Source organism: Hypanus sabinus, unplaced genomic scaffold, assembly GCF_030144855.1.
Source record: "Hypanus sabinus isolate sHypSab1 unplaced genomic scaffold, sHypSab1.hap1 scaffold_349, whole genome shotgun sequence".
NCBI lineage: Eukaryota > Metazoa > Chordata > Chondrichthyes > Myliobatiformes > Dasyatidae > Hypanus > Hypanus sabinus.
Genome location: NW_026781251.1, coordinates 272,533 through 287,201, shown reverse-complemented (window position 1 = coordinate 287,201; position 14,669 = coordinate 272,533). Strand labels below are relative to the sequence as shown.

The 14,669-nt window shown below is 45.5% G+C and overlaps 1 protein-coding gene across 2 annotated transcripts in view; it reads right to left on the bottom strand.

Annotated features, from left to right (window-relative positions):
* Nucleotides 1–288, bottom strand: part of LOC132388561 (NACHT, LRR and PYD domains-containing protein 3-like) — a 38,185-nt gene extending 37,897 nt beyond the window's left edge. For both annotated transcript variants that reach the window (XM_059960937.1, XM_059960938.1), the window contains exon 1: nt 138–288. The gene's annotated coding sequence lies outside the window, so the exon portion shown is untranslated. The remainder of the gene's footprint in view (nt 1–137) is intronic.
* Nucleotides 289–14,669: the final 14,381 nt, after the last annotated feature.

Genomic DNA, 14,669 nt, shown 5'->3' with positions numbered 1-14,669 from the left:
GGAAAGTTCACCCCCTCCCCCTTCAGGTTTCACCGATCACCTTGTGGTTCTCTCCCTTCCCCACCCCCACCTTTTATTCTCCAGTCCTGCCGTTTGAATTCGGGACCTCCCCGCTCCGGACCTGCTTCAATACTCACCGAAAGGAAACTGTTGTCGTCGCCCCGCAGAGAATAATCCGTCCCTGGCTCCCCAGGGGGCGAGGGTGAGGACCCCCTCCCGATCCCGATCCCACCGCCGACCCGCTTCAACAAAGAACGAAAAACAACACCGCCCTTCCCGGACTGAGCATGCGCGATGTCGCCAGCGCGTCACCAGGTAAGTGGGCGGGGCCTCTGAACCTGCCTGTCCAGGTAGACCCATTGTCTCAGATTGCTCCTGCCCCACCGAACTCATTTCTGCAAACCTTGACCCTGTCTTATCTCCCCTTGTTCAATCCCTTCCCATGTATTTTCGTGACACTTCTCACGCTTTGAATTTTTTCAATGAAAAATTTTTCGCTCTCACCGCCTTATTTTCACCATGGACGTTCAGCCCTCATATTCCTCCATCCCCCACCTGGAAGGTCTCAAAGTTCTCAGCTTCTTTTTGGATTCCAGACCTAACCAATTCCCCTCTACCACCACTCTCCTCTGCCCAGCGGAATTAGTTCTTACTCTCAATCATTTATCCTTTGGCTCCTCGCACTTCTTCCGAACCAAGGGTGTAGCCATGGGCACCCGCACGGGTCCCAGTTATGCCTGCCTTTCTGTTGGCTTTGTGGAACAGCCCATGTTCCAAGCCTATACGAGTATCCATCTCCCTCTTTTCCTTCGCTACATCGACGACTGCATTGGCGCTGCCTCCTGTACGCATGCTGAGCTCGTTGACTTCATTAACTTTGCCTCCAACTTTCACCCTGTCCTCAAATTTACCTGATCCATTTTCGAAACCTCCCTCCCCTTTTTTAATCTTTCAGTCACCATCTGTGGAGACGGCCTATCTACTGATATCTACTATAAGCCTACAGACTCTCACAGCTACCTGGACTATTCCTCTTCCCACCCTGTCTCTTGCAAAAATGCAATCCCTTTATCGCAATTCCTCCGTCTCCGTCGCATCTGCTCTCAGGATGAGGTTTTTCATTCCAGGACGAAGGAGGTGTCTTCCTTTTTTAAACAAAGGGGCTTCCCTTCCTCCACTATTAACTCTGCTTTCAAACACATCTCTCCCATTTCCAACTCCCATGCCCTCACCCCATCCACCCGCCACCCCACTCGGGATAGGGTTCCCCTTGTCCTCAACTACCACCCCACCAGCCTCCAGGTCGAACGTATAATTCTCCGTAACTTCCGCCACCTCCAATGGGATCCCACTACCAAACACATCTCCCCCCCCCCCTTTCTGCTTTCCGCAGAGATCGCTCCCGACGTGACTCCCTTGTCCCCCCATCCCTTCCCACCGATCTCCCTCCTGGCACTTATCCTTGCAAGCGGAACAACTTGGAAGGATCCAAGATGGTGACGCAGCTTGCAGCGGCCACTCCGGAGCCGATTATCTGTTATTTGTGAAGTGGGGTGCCGTGCGCAATCATAATCGATTGAAAACGGACGTGGACGTGCAGAGAAACACCGGGAAATCCCAGGAAGACCTTCTTCGTTGCTGCTGCTGTGAGGTCCGGGACTCTGTTGGGGAGAACAGGCCCCCAGTCCTCGGGGTCGCATTGGCGGGGCCGTCTTGATACACTCGGCAGAGGATGGTGCTCGGAGAAGCTGTGCCGGAGGGGATGGTCTTTGGCTCGGAGGTTCGACGGACTCGGCGCATTTGGTGTGTGCTGCGTCTGCGAGGCTGAGTCGGGCGGCGCCGTGGAAGCCAATAGCGGGGGTATTCCCTTCTGCCGCCGGCGTGGGATGGCGAGTCTGTCGGGACCCTGGGGACTCGTGGAAACTGTGGTAATTTATTTTGAATTTACAGTCCTTTAACATCTTGGACTATTTTTACTGTGCCTATAGTCTTTTTTTTAATCAATTGTGCTATTGTTTGCACTGTTGTAACTATGTGGTTTTGTTCAGGTCTTGTAGCTTTAGTTTTTGGTCTTGTTTTGTCTGGTGGATTTGGGGCACCTTTCCGGGGAACGCGCTAAGATGGTAGCGCGATATTAACACGCAGCAGCCTCTCCGGACTCTGGATTGGGGATTGCCAAACGTTATGTGGATTTTCTGGTGTACTCTGTTTTGTCCTGAGCTTTTGTGATATAATTCTGGAGAACATTGTCTCATTTTTTTAACTCATTGCATTTGTGGTTTCTAAATGACAATAAACAATCTGAATCTGAAGTGTGTTACGAAGGTGAAGCAACTCTGAGGGGCCGAAGGGTACAAAGTCGCCCTCTCCTTTTTGAGAATCGCAAGATCGCTATTAATTCGAGTCTGGGACCCAGGAAATGAGAGAGGGACACGCAGAATCCTCAAGGTTTTGGAATGTGTCCTGGCCTCAGCGAAACGGAGCCACTGATAACGGCCATTGTCTCTTGGAGACGGAATTGTGTATTGAGTGCTGTACTACTCATTGAAGCCCTCAGGGAATGACCAGAGTGGGCTGGTTGAGGGATTGCATCATCCCAACCTGATTGACATCTGAGACCCCGTGAGTGGGGATAAAAGAGGGTCTGGGGAACAACCCCTTTAGACGCACCAGGAGAAACGCTAGGAATCCGGTGACAGCCTTTAATAGCGACAGTCGGTGGGGTTCGTGTGTGTCCTTTCCCTTGCCTGGGGTTGGCGGCCTCACCACGGAAGAATGGCTTTAGCTAAAGGAGAGGCCACAAGTGAACGGCCACACCAACGGGACTCCTGACGAATCAAAATCATAAAGGTAGTGTTACGTACTCGTGACACATGACGGTGGTGCCCTTGTCATGTGACTGGGGTTGAAGCTGTACTGGACTTGAGGTGATGGTCTTGTGATGGTGGAATGACATCATTTTCCCGCCAGTAGAGATCATGTGACGGGTTTTTTTTTACAGGTTATAAAAGGTAGACCCCACCCTGTGAGGAGGGGCAGTTCGTGGCTGGATTTGCCAAGTTGACTTCATGCCACTGCGTGTTTGAAGTGATGACGCAGTTTAGTTGAAGGATGAAGTTTTTATTTAATGCCTAAAGTTTAAAAAGGTTAATGCCAACAGGTTCTTTATGATTCTGTTAGTTTGAGAATTAGAGGAGAGTGAAGATTCAAGGTTGGAAGTTAAAGATCGAGGAGAATCGCTTTCTACGGTGAAACGGGGGCGACCTTTGATCCTTATTTGGAAGGATTTCGTTGACTATCTTCGTGCTAATCCCTAGGTTTACCTAGAAAGGATTGAAGGTAGTGGAGAAGGAAAGGTCAGTGCCTTTAAGCCGTTCTGTTTCGTAAATTCTTCGTGGGAATTTCGACGTCGGGAATCGAAGCAAACGACGTGAAAGAGAACTTAAATCGTCCTGTAAAGTCTCTCCTTTTAAATGGACTGTGAGCATATCGAACTTTTGGCAATATCACTTTAAAGAACTGTTTTGGAATATCACTTTACGAACTGTTTGAACAGCCGCTCAGCAGCTGTTTCCGGTTACGGTAGTGTTTGTTTACTTTTGGGGGGTTTGTTTTCTGTGTTTAATAAACGTGTTGTTTTATTATAAGAAACCCTTGCCGAACTCATATATTTATTGTTGCCTGAATACGTAACATTAAATATGGGGGCTGCGTCGGGATTGAATTTTTTGAGTTTAAATGCTTGCTAACTTTTAAATCGGTGTTTTGGAAACGGGGATTACTCGGTTCTTTTGTTTGGCTTGTTGTGGTATTCGGCAGCAATGAATATTGATGAGTTTCTGGCTTCGCCAGCTGCAGAGGTGTTGGCGACGGCGAAAAAAACTGAGGTGTTTGAGATAGCTAGTAGATTGCGACTTAAAGGTATTTTGCAGACTACTTCTAAGGCTGTAATACAGAGGAAAATCGCGTCACACTATGTGGATTCGGGTGTTTTTGATGAATCGATTTTAGAGTCGTTTCAAATAAGTAAACTGGAGATGCAGTTGCAAATCGAACAAATGAAATTGGAACAAAGTAAAGCTGATTTGGAGAGGTGTAAATTGGAGATGGAACAAAAGAAGAGAGAATTTGCATATGCAATGGAGGAATTAAGGACTGGAAATCAGTCTTCTGGTTCTAAAAAAACGTTTGTTGCTAGTCAAGAAATTAAATTGGTCCCTCCATTTAGTGAAACAGAAGTGGAAAGGTATTTTCAACATTTTGAAACTATTGCTCTGATGTCAGAGTGGCCGAAAGATAAATGGTCAGTGTTGTTACAGAGTGTAATTAAAGGCAAAGCACAACAAGTTTACACAGCTTTAACAGCTGCACAAGCTCTTGATTATGATATTGTAAAGAGTCATATTTTAAACGCATATGAGTTAGTCCCAGAAGCATATAGGGAAAGATTCAGAAGTTTGAAAAAGTCTGTGGAAAAAACTTATGTGGAATTTGCCTATGATAAAGCTATGTGTTTTGAGAGATGGGTTTCTTCTAAAAATGTAAATGGGGACTATGATACATTGAGAGAGCTGATTTTAATGGAGGAATTTAAAAGAAGCATTCCTGTTGAAGTAAGGACCTACTTAAATGAGAAGGATACTGATAAATTGCAGGACTGTGCTAGATTAGCTGATGAGTATGTTTTGATCCATAAGAACAAATTTCCTCAGGGCAGAATTTTTAAGAGGAAAAATAACATGGAGACTCCAGGTAAATCTGAAATTAAATCGGAGGTTAATGAGAAAGTTAATGAGAAAGGAAAGCCTGTGAAGGAAAGACAGTTTGGTCTTACTTGTAACTATTGTAAGAAGCCTGGCCATGTAATAGCTAACTGTTTCAAATTGAGAAAGAAAGAGAAGGAAGCAGTTCCAGATGCTTGTGTGCAACATACTGAAGAACCTGTAAAGTTACAGGGTTTGATAAAAACAAATGAGGTTTTGTTAGAGTCTGACCAAGTTAGAAAGGGATATGATCATTTTGTAACTGAAGGGTTTGTATCCTTGAAGGAAGGATCTACTTTGGTGCCAATAAAAATCCTTAGGGATACTGGTGCTTCTCAGTCATTGATGTTAGACAGTGTGTTGAAGTTTAATGAAGAGTCTGATACTGGTGAGGTAAATTACATAAGAGGTGTTGGAAGTGATTTTATGCCGGTACATTTACATAAAGTAAATTTAAAGTCAGGGTTAGTTACTGGATTTGTTAAAGTAGGATTACAGCATAGCTTACCTGTGAAGGGTATTTCTTTATTGTTAGGTAATGACTTGGCAGGTGGACAAGTTTTTCCTGAAGTGCATTTGACAATGGAGTCAGAGGAACCAGAGATGAATTCTAACACAGATTCTTCCTGTGTTGTGACTAGAGCTATGGCTAAAAAGATTGATGCGCAGAATGAGGTTGTTATTCAGGACTGTTCAACTCAGGATTCGAGTTTTGAGGATGTGTCAGAGACTTTCTTATCTTCGTTGTTTGAACAAGATTCTGGGAGTAAGTCTGACTATAAAGATTTATCTTTGTCTAGGAAGGAGATGATAGCAGAGCAGAATAGAGACTCTGAGATTATAAAATTAAAAGAGCAGGTTTTACTAGATAGTGAAATTGATAAGGTGCCAGTAGGATATTACTTGGAAAAAGGAGTGTTGATGAGGAAGTGGAGATCGCCTACAATTCCTGCAAGTGAGGATTGGAATGTTGTTTACCAGGTAGTTGTTCCAAAAGCTTATCGAAATGAGATTTTGACTTTAGCTCATAGTGTGCCTTTAGGTGGACATCAAGGGGTAAGGAAAACTGTGGACAAGATTTTAAAACATTTTTATTGGCCTGGTCTAAGAAAAGATGTGGCGATGTTTTGTAAAACGTGCCATACTTGTCAAATTGTGGGTAAACCAAATCAGGTTACACCAGTAGCTCCATTACAACCTATCCCAGCATTTGGTGAACCATTTTCTAAAGTTATTGTAGATTGTGTTGGTCCATTACCAAAGACAAAAACTGGTTATCAGTATTTGTTGACTATCATGTGTACTTCTAGGTTTCCAGAGGCAGTACCACTTAGGAATATAAAAGCTAAGACTGTGACAAAGGCCCTTATAAATTTTTTTACTTATTTTGGATTACCTAAGGAGATACAAACTGATCAAGGCAGTAATTTTATGTCTGGATTGTTTCAACAGATAGTTTATAAATTGGGAGCTAAGCAAATCACTTCGTCTGCATACCATCCAGAATCGCAGGGTGCCTTGGAGAGGTTTCATTCTACCCTCAAGAATATGATTAGGACATTTTGTGTGGAAAATGAAAGTGACTGGAATGAGGGTATAAACTTACTTTTATTTGCAGTAAGGGAATCGGTACAGGAATCTTTAGGTTTTAGTCCATTTGAACTTGTGTTTGGGCATAGAGTTAGAGGACCTTTAGCTTTGTTGAAAGAACAGTGGATTAATAAGGAAGTACACACTAATTTGTTGGACTATGTGTTGAAATTTAAGGACAGGTTACATAAAGCTTGTAGTTTAGCTAAGGAAAATTTAAAGTTGGCTCAGGAGAAAATGAAGAATTGGTATGATAAAGACGCTAGGATGAGGATGTTTAAGTCTGGAGATAAGGTGTTGGTTCTTTTCCCAGTGCAGACAAATCCTTTACAAGCTAGATTTCATGGTCCTTATGAAATTGTGTCTAAAATTAATGATGTGGATTACGTGGTAAAAACTCCAGATCGTAGAAGGTCAACACAACTTTGCCATATAAATATGTTGAAACCATATTTTGAGAAACAATCTGATACTGTGACTGTTGTGGTTAGTGAGAATGAGTTTGATTTAACTAGGAACATGATAGATGATTCATCTGACTTTCATTCTAAATCCAACATTGTTTCTGTTAGGTTACCAAATTCAACCATTCTGGAAAATATTGATGAAAAATTAGCACATTTACAGTTAGATCAGAGACAACAGATGAAGGAGTTTGATGTTACAAGAGTACAATATTGTGATAACTCATATTAAAGGTAAAGATAATGTGGTTGCTGATTGTCTATCTCGATGTTGAATGTACACTGTAATTTTTTTTATGGAGTGGTTTTTTTTTCAATTGTAACACTCCTACTGTATTGTGAGTTATAAGCTGTTATATGATGGTGTTGTGGATTGTATATGTTATAAAATTTATACCTTTGTTTTTCTTGTAAGCAATTGTTAAAAATTTTTGTTCTTGTCAGACCAAAAATGTTTTTTTTTTGGAGGGAGGTGTTACGTACTCGTGACACATGACGGTGGTGCCCTTGTCATGTGACTGGGGTTGAAGCTGTACTGGACTTGAGGTGATGGTCTTGTGATGGTGGAATGACATCATTTTCCCGCCAGTAGAGATCATGTGACGGGTTTTTTTTTACAGGTTATAAAAGGTAGACCCCACCCTGTGAGGAGGGGCAGTTCGTGGCTGGATTTGCCAAGTTGACTTCATGCCACTGCGTGTTTGAAGTGATGACGCAGTTTAGTTGAAGGATGAAGTTTTTATTTAATGCCTAAAGTTTAAAAAGGTTAATGCCAACAGGTTCTTTATGATTCTGTTAGTTTGAGAATTAGAGGAGAGTGAAGATTCAAGGTTGGAAGTTAAAGATCGAGGAGAATCGCTTTCTATGGTGAAACGGGGGCGACCTTTGATCCTTATTTGGAAGGATTTCGTTGACTATCTTCGTGCTAATCCCTAGGTTTACCTAGAAAGGATTGAAGGTAGTGGAGAAGGAAAGGTCAGTGCCTTTAAGCCGTTCTGTTTCGTAAATTCTTCGTGGGAATTTCGACGTCGGGAATCGAAGCAAACGACGTGAAAGAGAACTTAAATCGTCCTGTAAAGTCTCTCCTTTTAAATGGACTGTGAGCATATCGAACTTTTGGCAATATCACTTTAAAGAACTGTTTTGGAATATCACTTTACGAACTGTTTGAACAGCCGCTCAGCAGCTGTTTCCGGTTACGGTAGTGTTTGTTTACTTTTGGGGGGTTTGTTTTCTGTGTTTAATAAACGTGTTGTTTTATTATAAGAAACCCTTGCCGAACTCATATATTTATTGTTGCCTGAATACGTAACAGTAGGAAACCCGTAGCGGTAACTATTCCATTCTATTCGTATTTCTCTCTCTCTCCAACAAAGTGCACCACAGCGACAACCAAAAGACAGCAGCTTGTGGAACTGCAGTGAACTGTATATTTCCATTGGACAATTCGTTATCCCCGGGACAACGATAGAGCTTATTTCTTATTGATTATTAATATACCCGCACTTTTAGATTTAGTATTGACGACGTATATTATCTGTATATTTGCATTGATATTATTTTTGTGTATTTTTACTAATAAATACTGTTAAAATAGTATCATCAGACTTCAACAGACATCTCTATCTTTGCTGGTAAGTGACCCAGTTACGGGGTTCGTAACAAGTGCTACACCTGCCCTTACACTTCCTCCCTCACCACCACTCAGGGCCCCAGACAGTCCTTCCAGGTGAGGCGACACTTCACCTGTGAGTCGGCCGGTGTGATATACTGCGTCCGGTGCTCCCGGTGTGGCCTTTTATATATTGGTGAGACCCGACGCAGACTGGGAGACCGTTTCGCTGAACACCAACGCTCGGTCCGCCAGAAAAAGCAGCATCTCCCAGTGGCAGCACATTTTAATTCCACGTCCCATTCCCATTCTGATATGTCTATCCATGGCCTCTACTGTCAAGATGAAGCCACACTCAGGTTGGAGGAACAACACCTTATATCAGTCTGGGTAGCCCCCAACCTGATGGCATGAACATTGACTTCTCTAACTTCTGTTAATGCCCCTCCTCCCCTTCTTACCCCATCCCTGACATATTTAGTTTTTTTGCCACCCTCCTTTTTTTCTCTCTTTCTGCCCGTCACTCTGCCTGTTCTCCATCTCCCTCTGGTGCCCCCCTCCCTCTTTCTTTCTCCCGAGGCCTCCCGTCCCCTGATCCTTTCCCTTCTCCAGCTCTGTATCACTTTCGCCAATCACCTTTCCAGCTCTTGGCTTCTCCCCACACCCTCCGGTCTTCTTCTATCATTTCGCACTTTCCCCTCCCCTCGTACTTTCAAATTTCCTACTATCTTTCCTTTCCGTTAGTCCTGACGAAGGGTCTCGGCCCGAAACGTCGACAGAGCTTCTCCCTGGAGATGCTGCCTGGCCTGCTGCTTTCCACCAGTGTTGTGTGTGTGTGTTGTCTGGAGAAGGGAAGATCTGATTGGGGAAAGAGGTAAAAAGCTGGAGAACAACACACACAAAATGCTGGACATCCTGACGAAGGGTCGCGGCCCGAAACGTCGGCAGAGCTTCTCCCTGTAGATGCTGCCTGGACTGCTGTGTTCCGCCAGCATTTTGTGTGTGTGCTGCAGATGCTGCGGATCCGCGGTAAAACGGGATCACGTGACGGGTGGAGGGTCTCCCACGTGACCCGGTGACTCCGCTCCTCGCCCCTCACACGCTGCCCGACCTCCCCACCGCATTTCCCTCATTATTCCCTATTTACACCGGGTACATGTTTAACATTTTCCCTCCGTATATTCCCGTCCCATCCCTCCACCTCCCTGGGTTAGGGGCTACGGGTTCGAATCCCATTCCGATCCGACTAACATTTTAGATCCAAAACAGGATTGTGCAGGTTTCATGTAAATCAGTCGATGTTTATAAACACTAATTTGTATTCACATTCCTCCGGCCTCACTGGACAGGAACACTGAAACATCAAGTGAGAAACAGCAGTAGGTGGCCATTTAGCCCCTCTAACTATCAACAAGATGGCGGCTGCTCTCCCATCTCAGACACATGTTTCTGTCCGATCCTAATTTCCTCGATCCCTTCGGTCTCCACACATGAGTCAGCCTCTGTTTTACGTGGGGACGATCACCGAGTCTTCACCACCCTCTGAGGTGGGGTTTACAGACATTCACCACCCTCGGAGTGGAGACATTTCCCCTCATCTCAGTCCCGGACAGACCACTCCTTTTTTCAGAGACTGTGATCCCTGGTTCAGCCGGTAATGATGTTGTACATTTCAATGTGTCTCAATCCTCGATTCTCTAAATGAAAGGGTAATCACATTTGATCTTTATTCATATAATGAGCCCAGCACCCCAGGGATCAGTCTGGTGAATCTTCATTGCACTCTCTATAACAAATACTCTCTAACTTCTTTGTTAATCTTCTGTGGAATTAATTTCCATCTTCTGCAGCCCGGTGTTGCCCCAACCCCTCACCTCCCACCCCTGTCACTATTTCCACCTTCCCACCTCCCCCTCACCTGGATCCACCTCTCACTCCCCAGCTCTTACCCCATCCACACCCCTCACCTCTTTTCTCTGACTATTTCCCGTCCACTCTCAGTCCAGAGGGAGGGTCTCAACCCGAAATGTTGACGGTCCATTTCCCTCCACAGATGCTGCCCGACCCACTGAGTTCCTCCGGCAGTTTGTTCTTTGGTCTGTATAACCCGTGTTAGTTTGGGGAGCGGGATTTTACACCATATTCCAGGCACAATCTCAACAAAACACAAATAATTGTCACTTTGCCCGGACCATTGGCCCCGCTTGCAGGGCAACAGTCTGCCGGTGTTTGCCCCCCATGTGGTGAATCCCTCTGCTCGACACCACCGTGGGCTCAGACATTTCCACAGATGAGCCCCTCCTGTCCCCATCGGGACAAACATCCTGTCCGCCCCCTCTCTCAGCATCTTCATCCTGTCAATAAAATCCCTCCCTCCCCGGGGAACCGGCATCGAACCGACGGGCCGAGCGGTCTCCTCCTACCTCTCAGCGATACATCAGACTCCGGCCGCGGGAGACGCTTCACAAACGCCCCAACTTCCCTCGGAGGGAAATGGAAATAAATCAGAAAGCGAACATTTACTTTGAGGTTTTCTCCGCTCTGAGGAGGCGGTCGGCGCTTGAGCGGGAGACGAACTCAGTGGGGTAACGCCCACTCGGCTTGTCCGCCTCCGTGACTGGTTGTAACCAGTGATTGACATCGCTTCGCACCAATGGGAATAACGTAGCTCCTGACTCCTCTGTTGACAGCGATGGGGGAATGGGCTGGTCACGTGATTATTAGCCCAGCCGTTGTACCGATGAAGCTCGTGGGTGACGTAAGACACCGCGCACGTGAGGGCAGATCCCGGTGTGGGGAGCCCATGTGTGACGTCAGGCGCGTGGGAACTGTGTCTGACGTCACCTGTGGGCGAGCGCTGGCATTTAAAAGCACCTTAATGGACTTTTCAGTGGGACAACAACATCAATGACGGGTTTCATCACTGAATCCAGCGTTGTGGGATGTAAAGTCCCCTGTTATGTGTCCGGCTGTGCCGTGTTGTAGGTGGAGTGGGCAGCGTGGTGTTTGTCTCGATTCGGGTCACAACACCAGAATTGCCAGCGGGGTCCACACACGGTGTATTAGTCAACAGAATACACTGTGTGTATTCTCAAGTGAGGAGTCTGTGTGGTGATGCAGCTTCCCTGGAGGTGGACGAAAGAGGACACACCAACAGGTGGAACCAGCTGCGGGAAGACATGATTTTTCAGGTCTGATGACGAGCTGAATGTACCAAAACCTTCAGACTGAATCAGAAAACCATTCTGAGGGTATTTGAAACGTCAGAAGCAGAGGAGATGTGATCCTATGTCTCCATCAGACCTCAGTGAGATGGTTCCAGTTATAACGTGCAGGGATGAAAGCACAGTGTTTGGGGTCTGATTTAATCACTGATTCTGACACAGTGAGAGGGTTAGTTTTGCTGTAAGGAATTGATTTCAAAACTCCACACCCCTCTCCAACCTGAAATAACCCTTTTGTCCAGAGGGGTGGGGTTTGTAGATTGATGATCGGGATGCCGTTTTTTTTTAAGCTGGGGTTGGGGTGGGAGTTTGATTTTTCTCTCTGAACGACTTTTATGCTGGGACTCACAAACACAACAGCTCGTTAGTTCCGCTGTATCTGTCAGTTCACCAGCGCTTGAATGTCGCCGATCCTTGAATGTGGAGGCGGAGATGCTGGAGAAGACAGCGCCCCACTCGCGACAAGGAGAACCCGAACACGTGCCCATGTCCGTGATCTGATTGGATAAATCGCCATGACGTTCCGAGCAGTGAGATATCATTCCCTGGATCTCATTTTGGAAGGGATTCAGTCGGCCATCGCAGATTCACCAACAGCTTCGCTCTGGGAAGCGGCCGTTCACCTGCTCCGTGTGTGCGAAGAGACTCATTCAGTTAACCCACCTTGTGATGCTCCGGTGAGTTCACAATAAATAGAGGCCACATTTCTGTCCGGAGTGAGCAAAGAGTTTTACTCAATCATCCCAGCTGCTGCAACACCAGCAACGTCACATCAGGGAGGAAGTTCAAATCAGCTCCGTGTTAAATGTTTCACCATCTCGGTGACTGAAGGCTGCTGCAGGTTCATGAGGGACTGTTACTGTCAGATTCTGCAGTTCTTGCGGCTGCTCATTGCACCCAGGACTGAACCCTGGTCACTGAGCATTGGAGGAGTCTGTTCTGCTGATGTTAGACTTAAACTAGACTGATGTTTAATATTGTGGATCTGTGAAAGATAAATCAGCTCTGTATCAAATCCCGTGTCTCAGGTTCTTATCGTCTCTAACACACTCACAATGTACACTAGAGTGGCCACTCTGTCCATCTGGTCCCTGCCCATGTTTCTGTTCCATATCAGTATATTAAAATCTACCCCTGCCGTTCCCCTCTCACTCTCCCTGTGATGACAGGTTACAACTAGTCACCGCTCCGTGGGATAGGAGATTTCTCTTGAATTTCAGAGAATCATAGAAATCTACAACACATTACAGACGCTTTGGCCCACAATGTTGCGCCGACCATGTAACTTACACTAGAAACTGCTTTAAAATTACCCTACCGCATAGCCACCTATTTTCCTAAGCTCCGTGTACCTATCTAAGAGACTCTTAAAATTATTGTATTCGCTTCTGCCACCATCGCTGGCAATGCATTCCACACAAACACCACTCTTTGCTTTAAAACCTTAACTCTGACATCTCCTCTGTACCTACTTCCAAGCAGCTTAAACCTATTCCCCCTCGTGTTAGCCGTTTCTGCCCTGGGAAAAAGCCTCTGGCTATCCACACGACCAATGCCTCTCATCATCTTAGACACCTGCATGAATTTCCTGCATGATTTTCTCCAGGCTGAACAAGACGATGAGCTCACAGTGGTTGTGACGTTGTTCAGGGCTCTGGACGAAGTTGGTTAAACTCCTTCTTCCCCGCTCTTTTCAATGTTTTGTGTCATTTTCACCTATTTTAAAGGACTGTGCCTCAGACAGCTGGGTTGTTGCAATTTTTACGTACCAGCAGCAATAGATCACTAACGGAGTCAGGTTTCGATGTTAAAACCACTCTCTTCATTAGTATCTACTCCAAATCTAAAAGATTGAACGAAATAAACAGCAATTAACGGTGTTGTACGTATTCCAAACTATCAAACTTGGGAAACAATGCTTAAAGTCTTAAGATGGTAAAGTGGGAAAGTTCAGTAATCTACGGAACAAGTGAGTGAGAGGAGAGATTTGTAAATCCACACGAAGATGTAGAGAGAAGGCAACTACGAAGAATTCCACACACATTCCACGCTGGGTGAACGGAATAACAGTCGCCGAAGATCTTATCCGTCGATTAGTTCCGAAATACACTTAGAAATATCACCAGGTGACAGTCACAAGAATATCGTCTTCGGGTGGTTACCACAAAACACCCCGATTCCGGGTAAGGGAAATCCACACATATGGATGATACGAAGTGACAGTCACACATCCGTTGTGCACTGCGTGCCGATGATCAACCCAATCTTTTGGGCATAGCAGTGACAAGCTGAAGTCTCTCTCACTCTTCCTCTCCCTCTATCTCTCTCTCTCCCCTCCCTCTCCTCCCCCCTCTGTCTCTCTGTCTCTGCTGCAACGCCTGTGTGACGTCACAGACCCGCCTCACTCAGGCACTCAAAGCGACACTCACAGTAAACGAATCTGCGGTCTTGTAACACAATGCACCTCTAAAGTCTGACAGCAGACTAGCGAGTGAATCTTCGATGGAGCAGAGTCAGAAACCAAAGAGTTGCCAGCCTGAGTCAGGCTTTGGGGCTCCAGACAGAGATGGGGTCTGGAGTTTACGAGGAGGAGGAGGAATCAGACCAGCAGGATATGGCTACAAAGGGAAGATCAGAAAAATTTGGAAACTGGTTGACCGAAAAAAAAGATGGTTAGTTTCTGCAAAATACTAGTGGGAATCAAAAGATCAGGCAGCAATTGTGGAAAGGAATAAATAAACAACTTTTAGACCGAGCCTCTTCAGCATGCCTAGACTGTGGACTCCGCTGCTTAGTTGCTACCTGAACTGCAGAGCTCCTCCAGCATTTTGTGTGTGTGCGCGTCTCTGTATGTCCAGCCACTGCAGAATCTCTTGTGATTTATATCCACATTTTACTTTGGCATTAAATACACGTTGATATTGAGTATATTGTTCATGTGAGCCGCTTCCTGCGTTAAAAAAGCTGCAGACTTTTTCTATATACCCGAAAAAAAATGAGATATGGACATTGAACC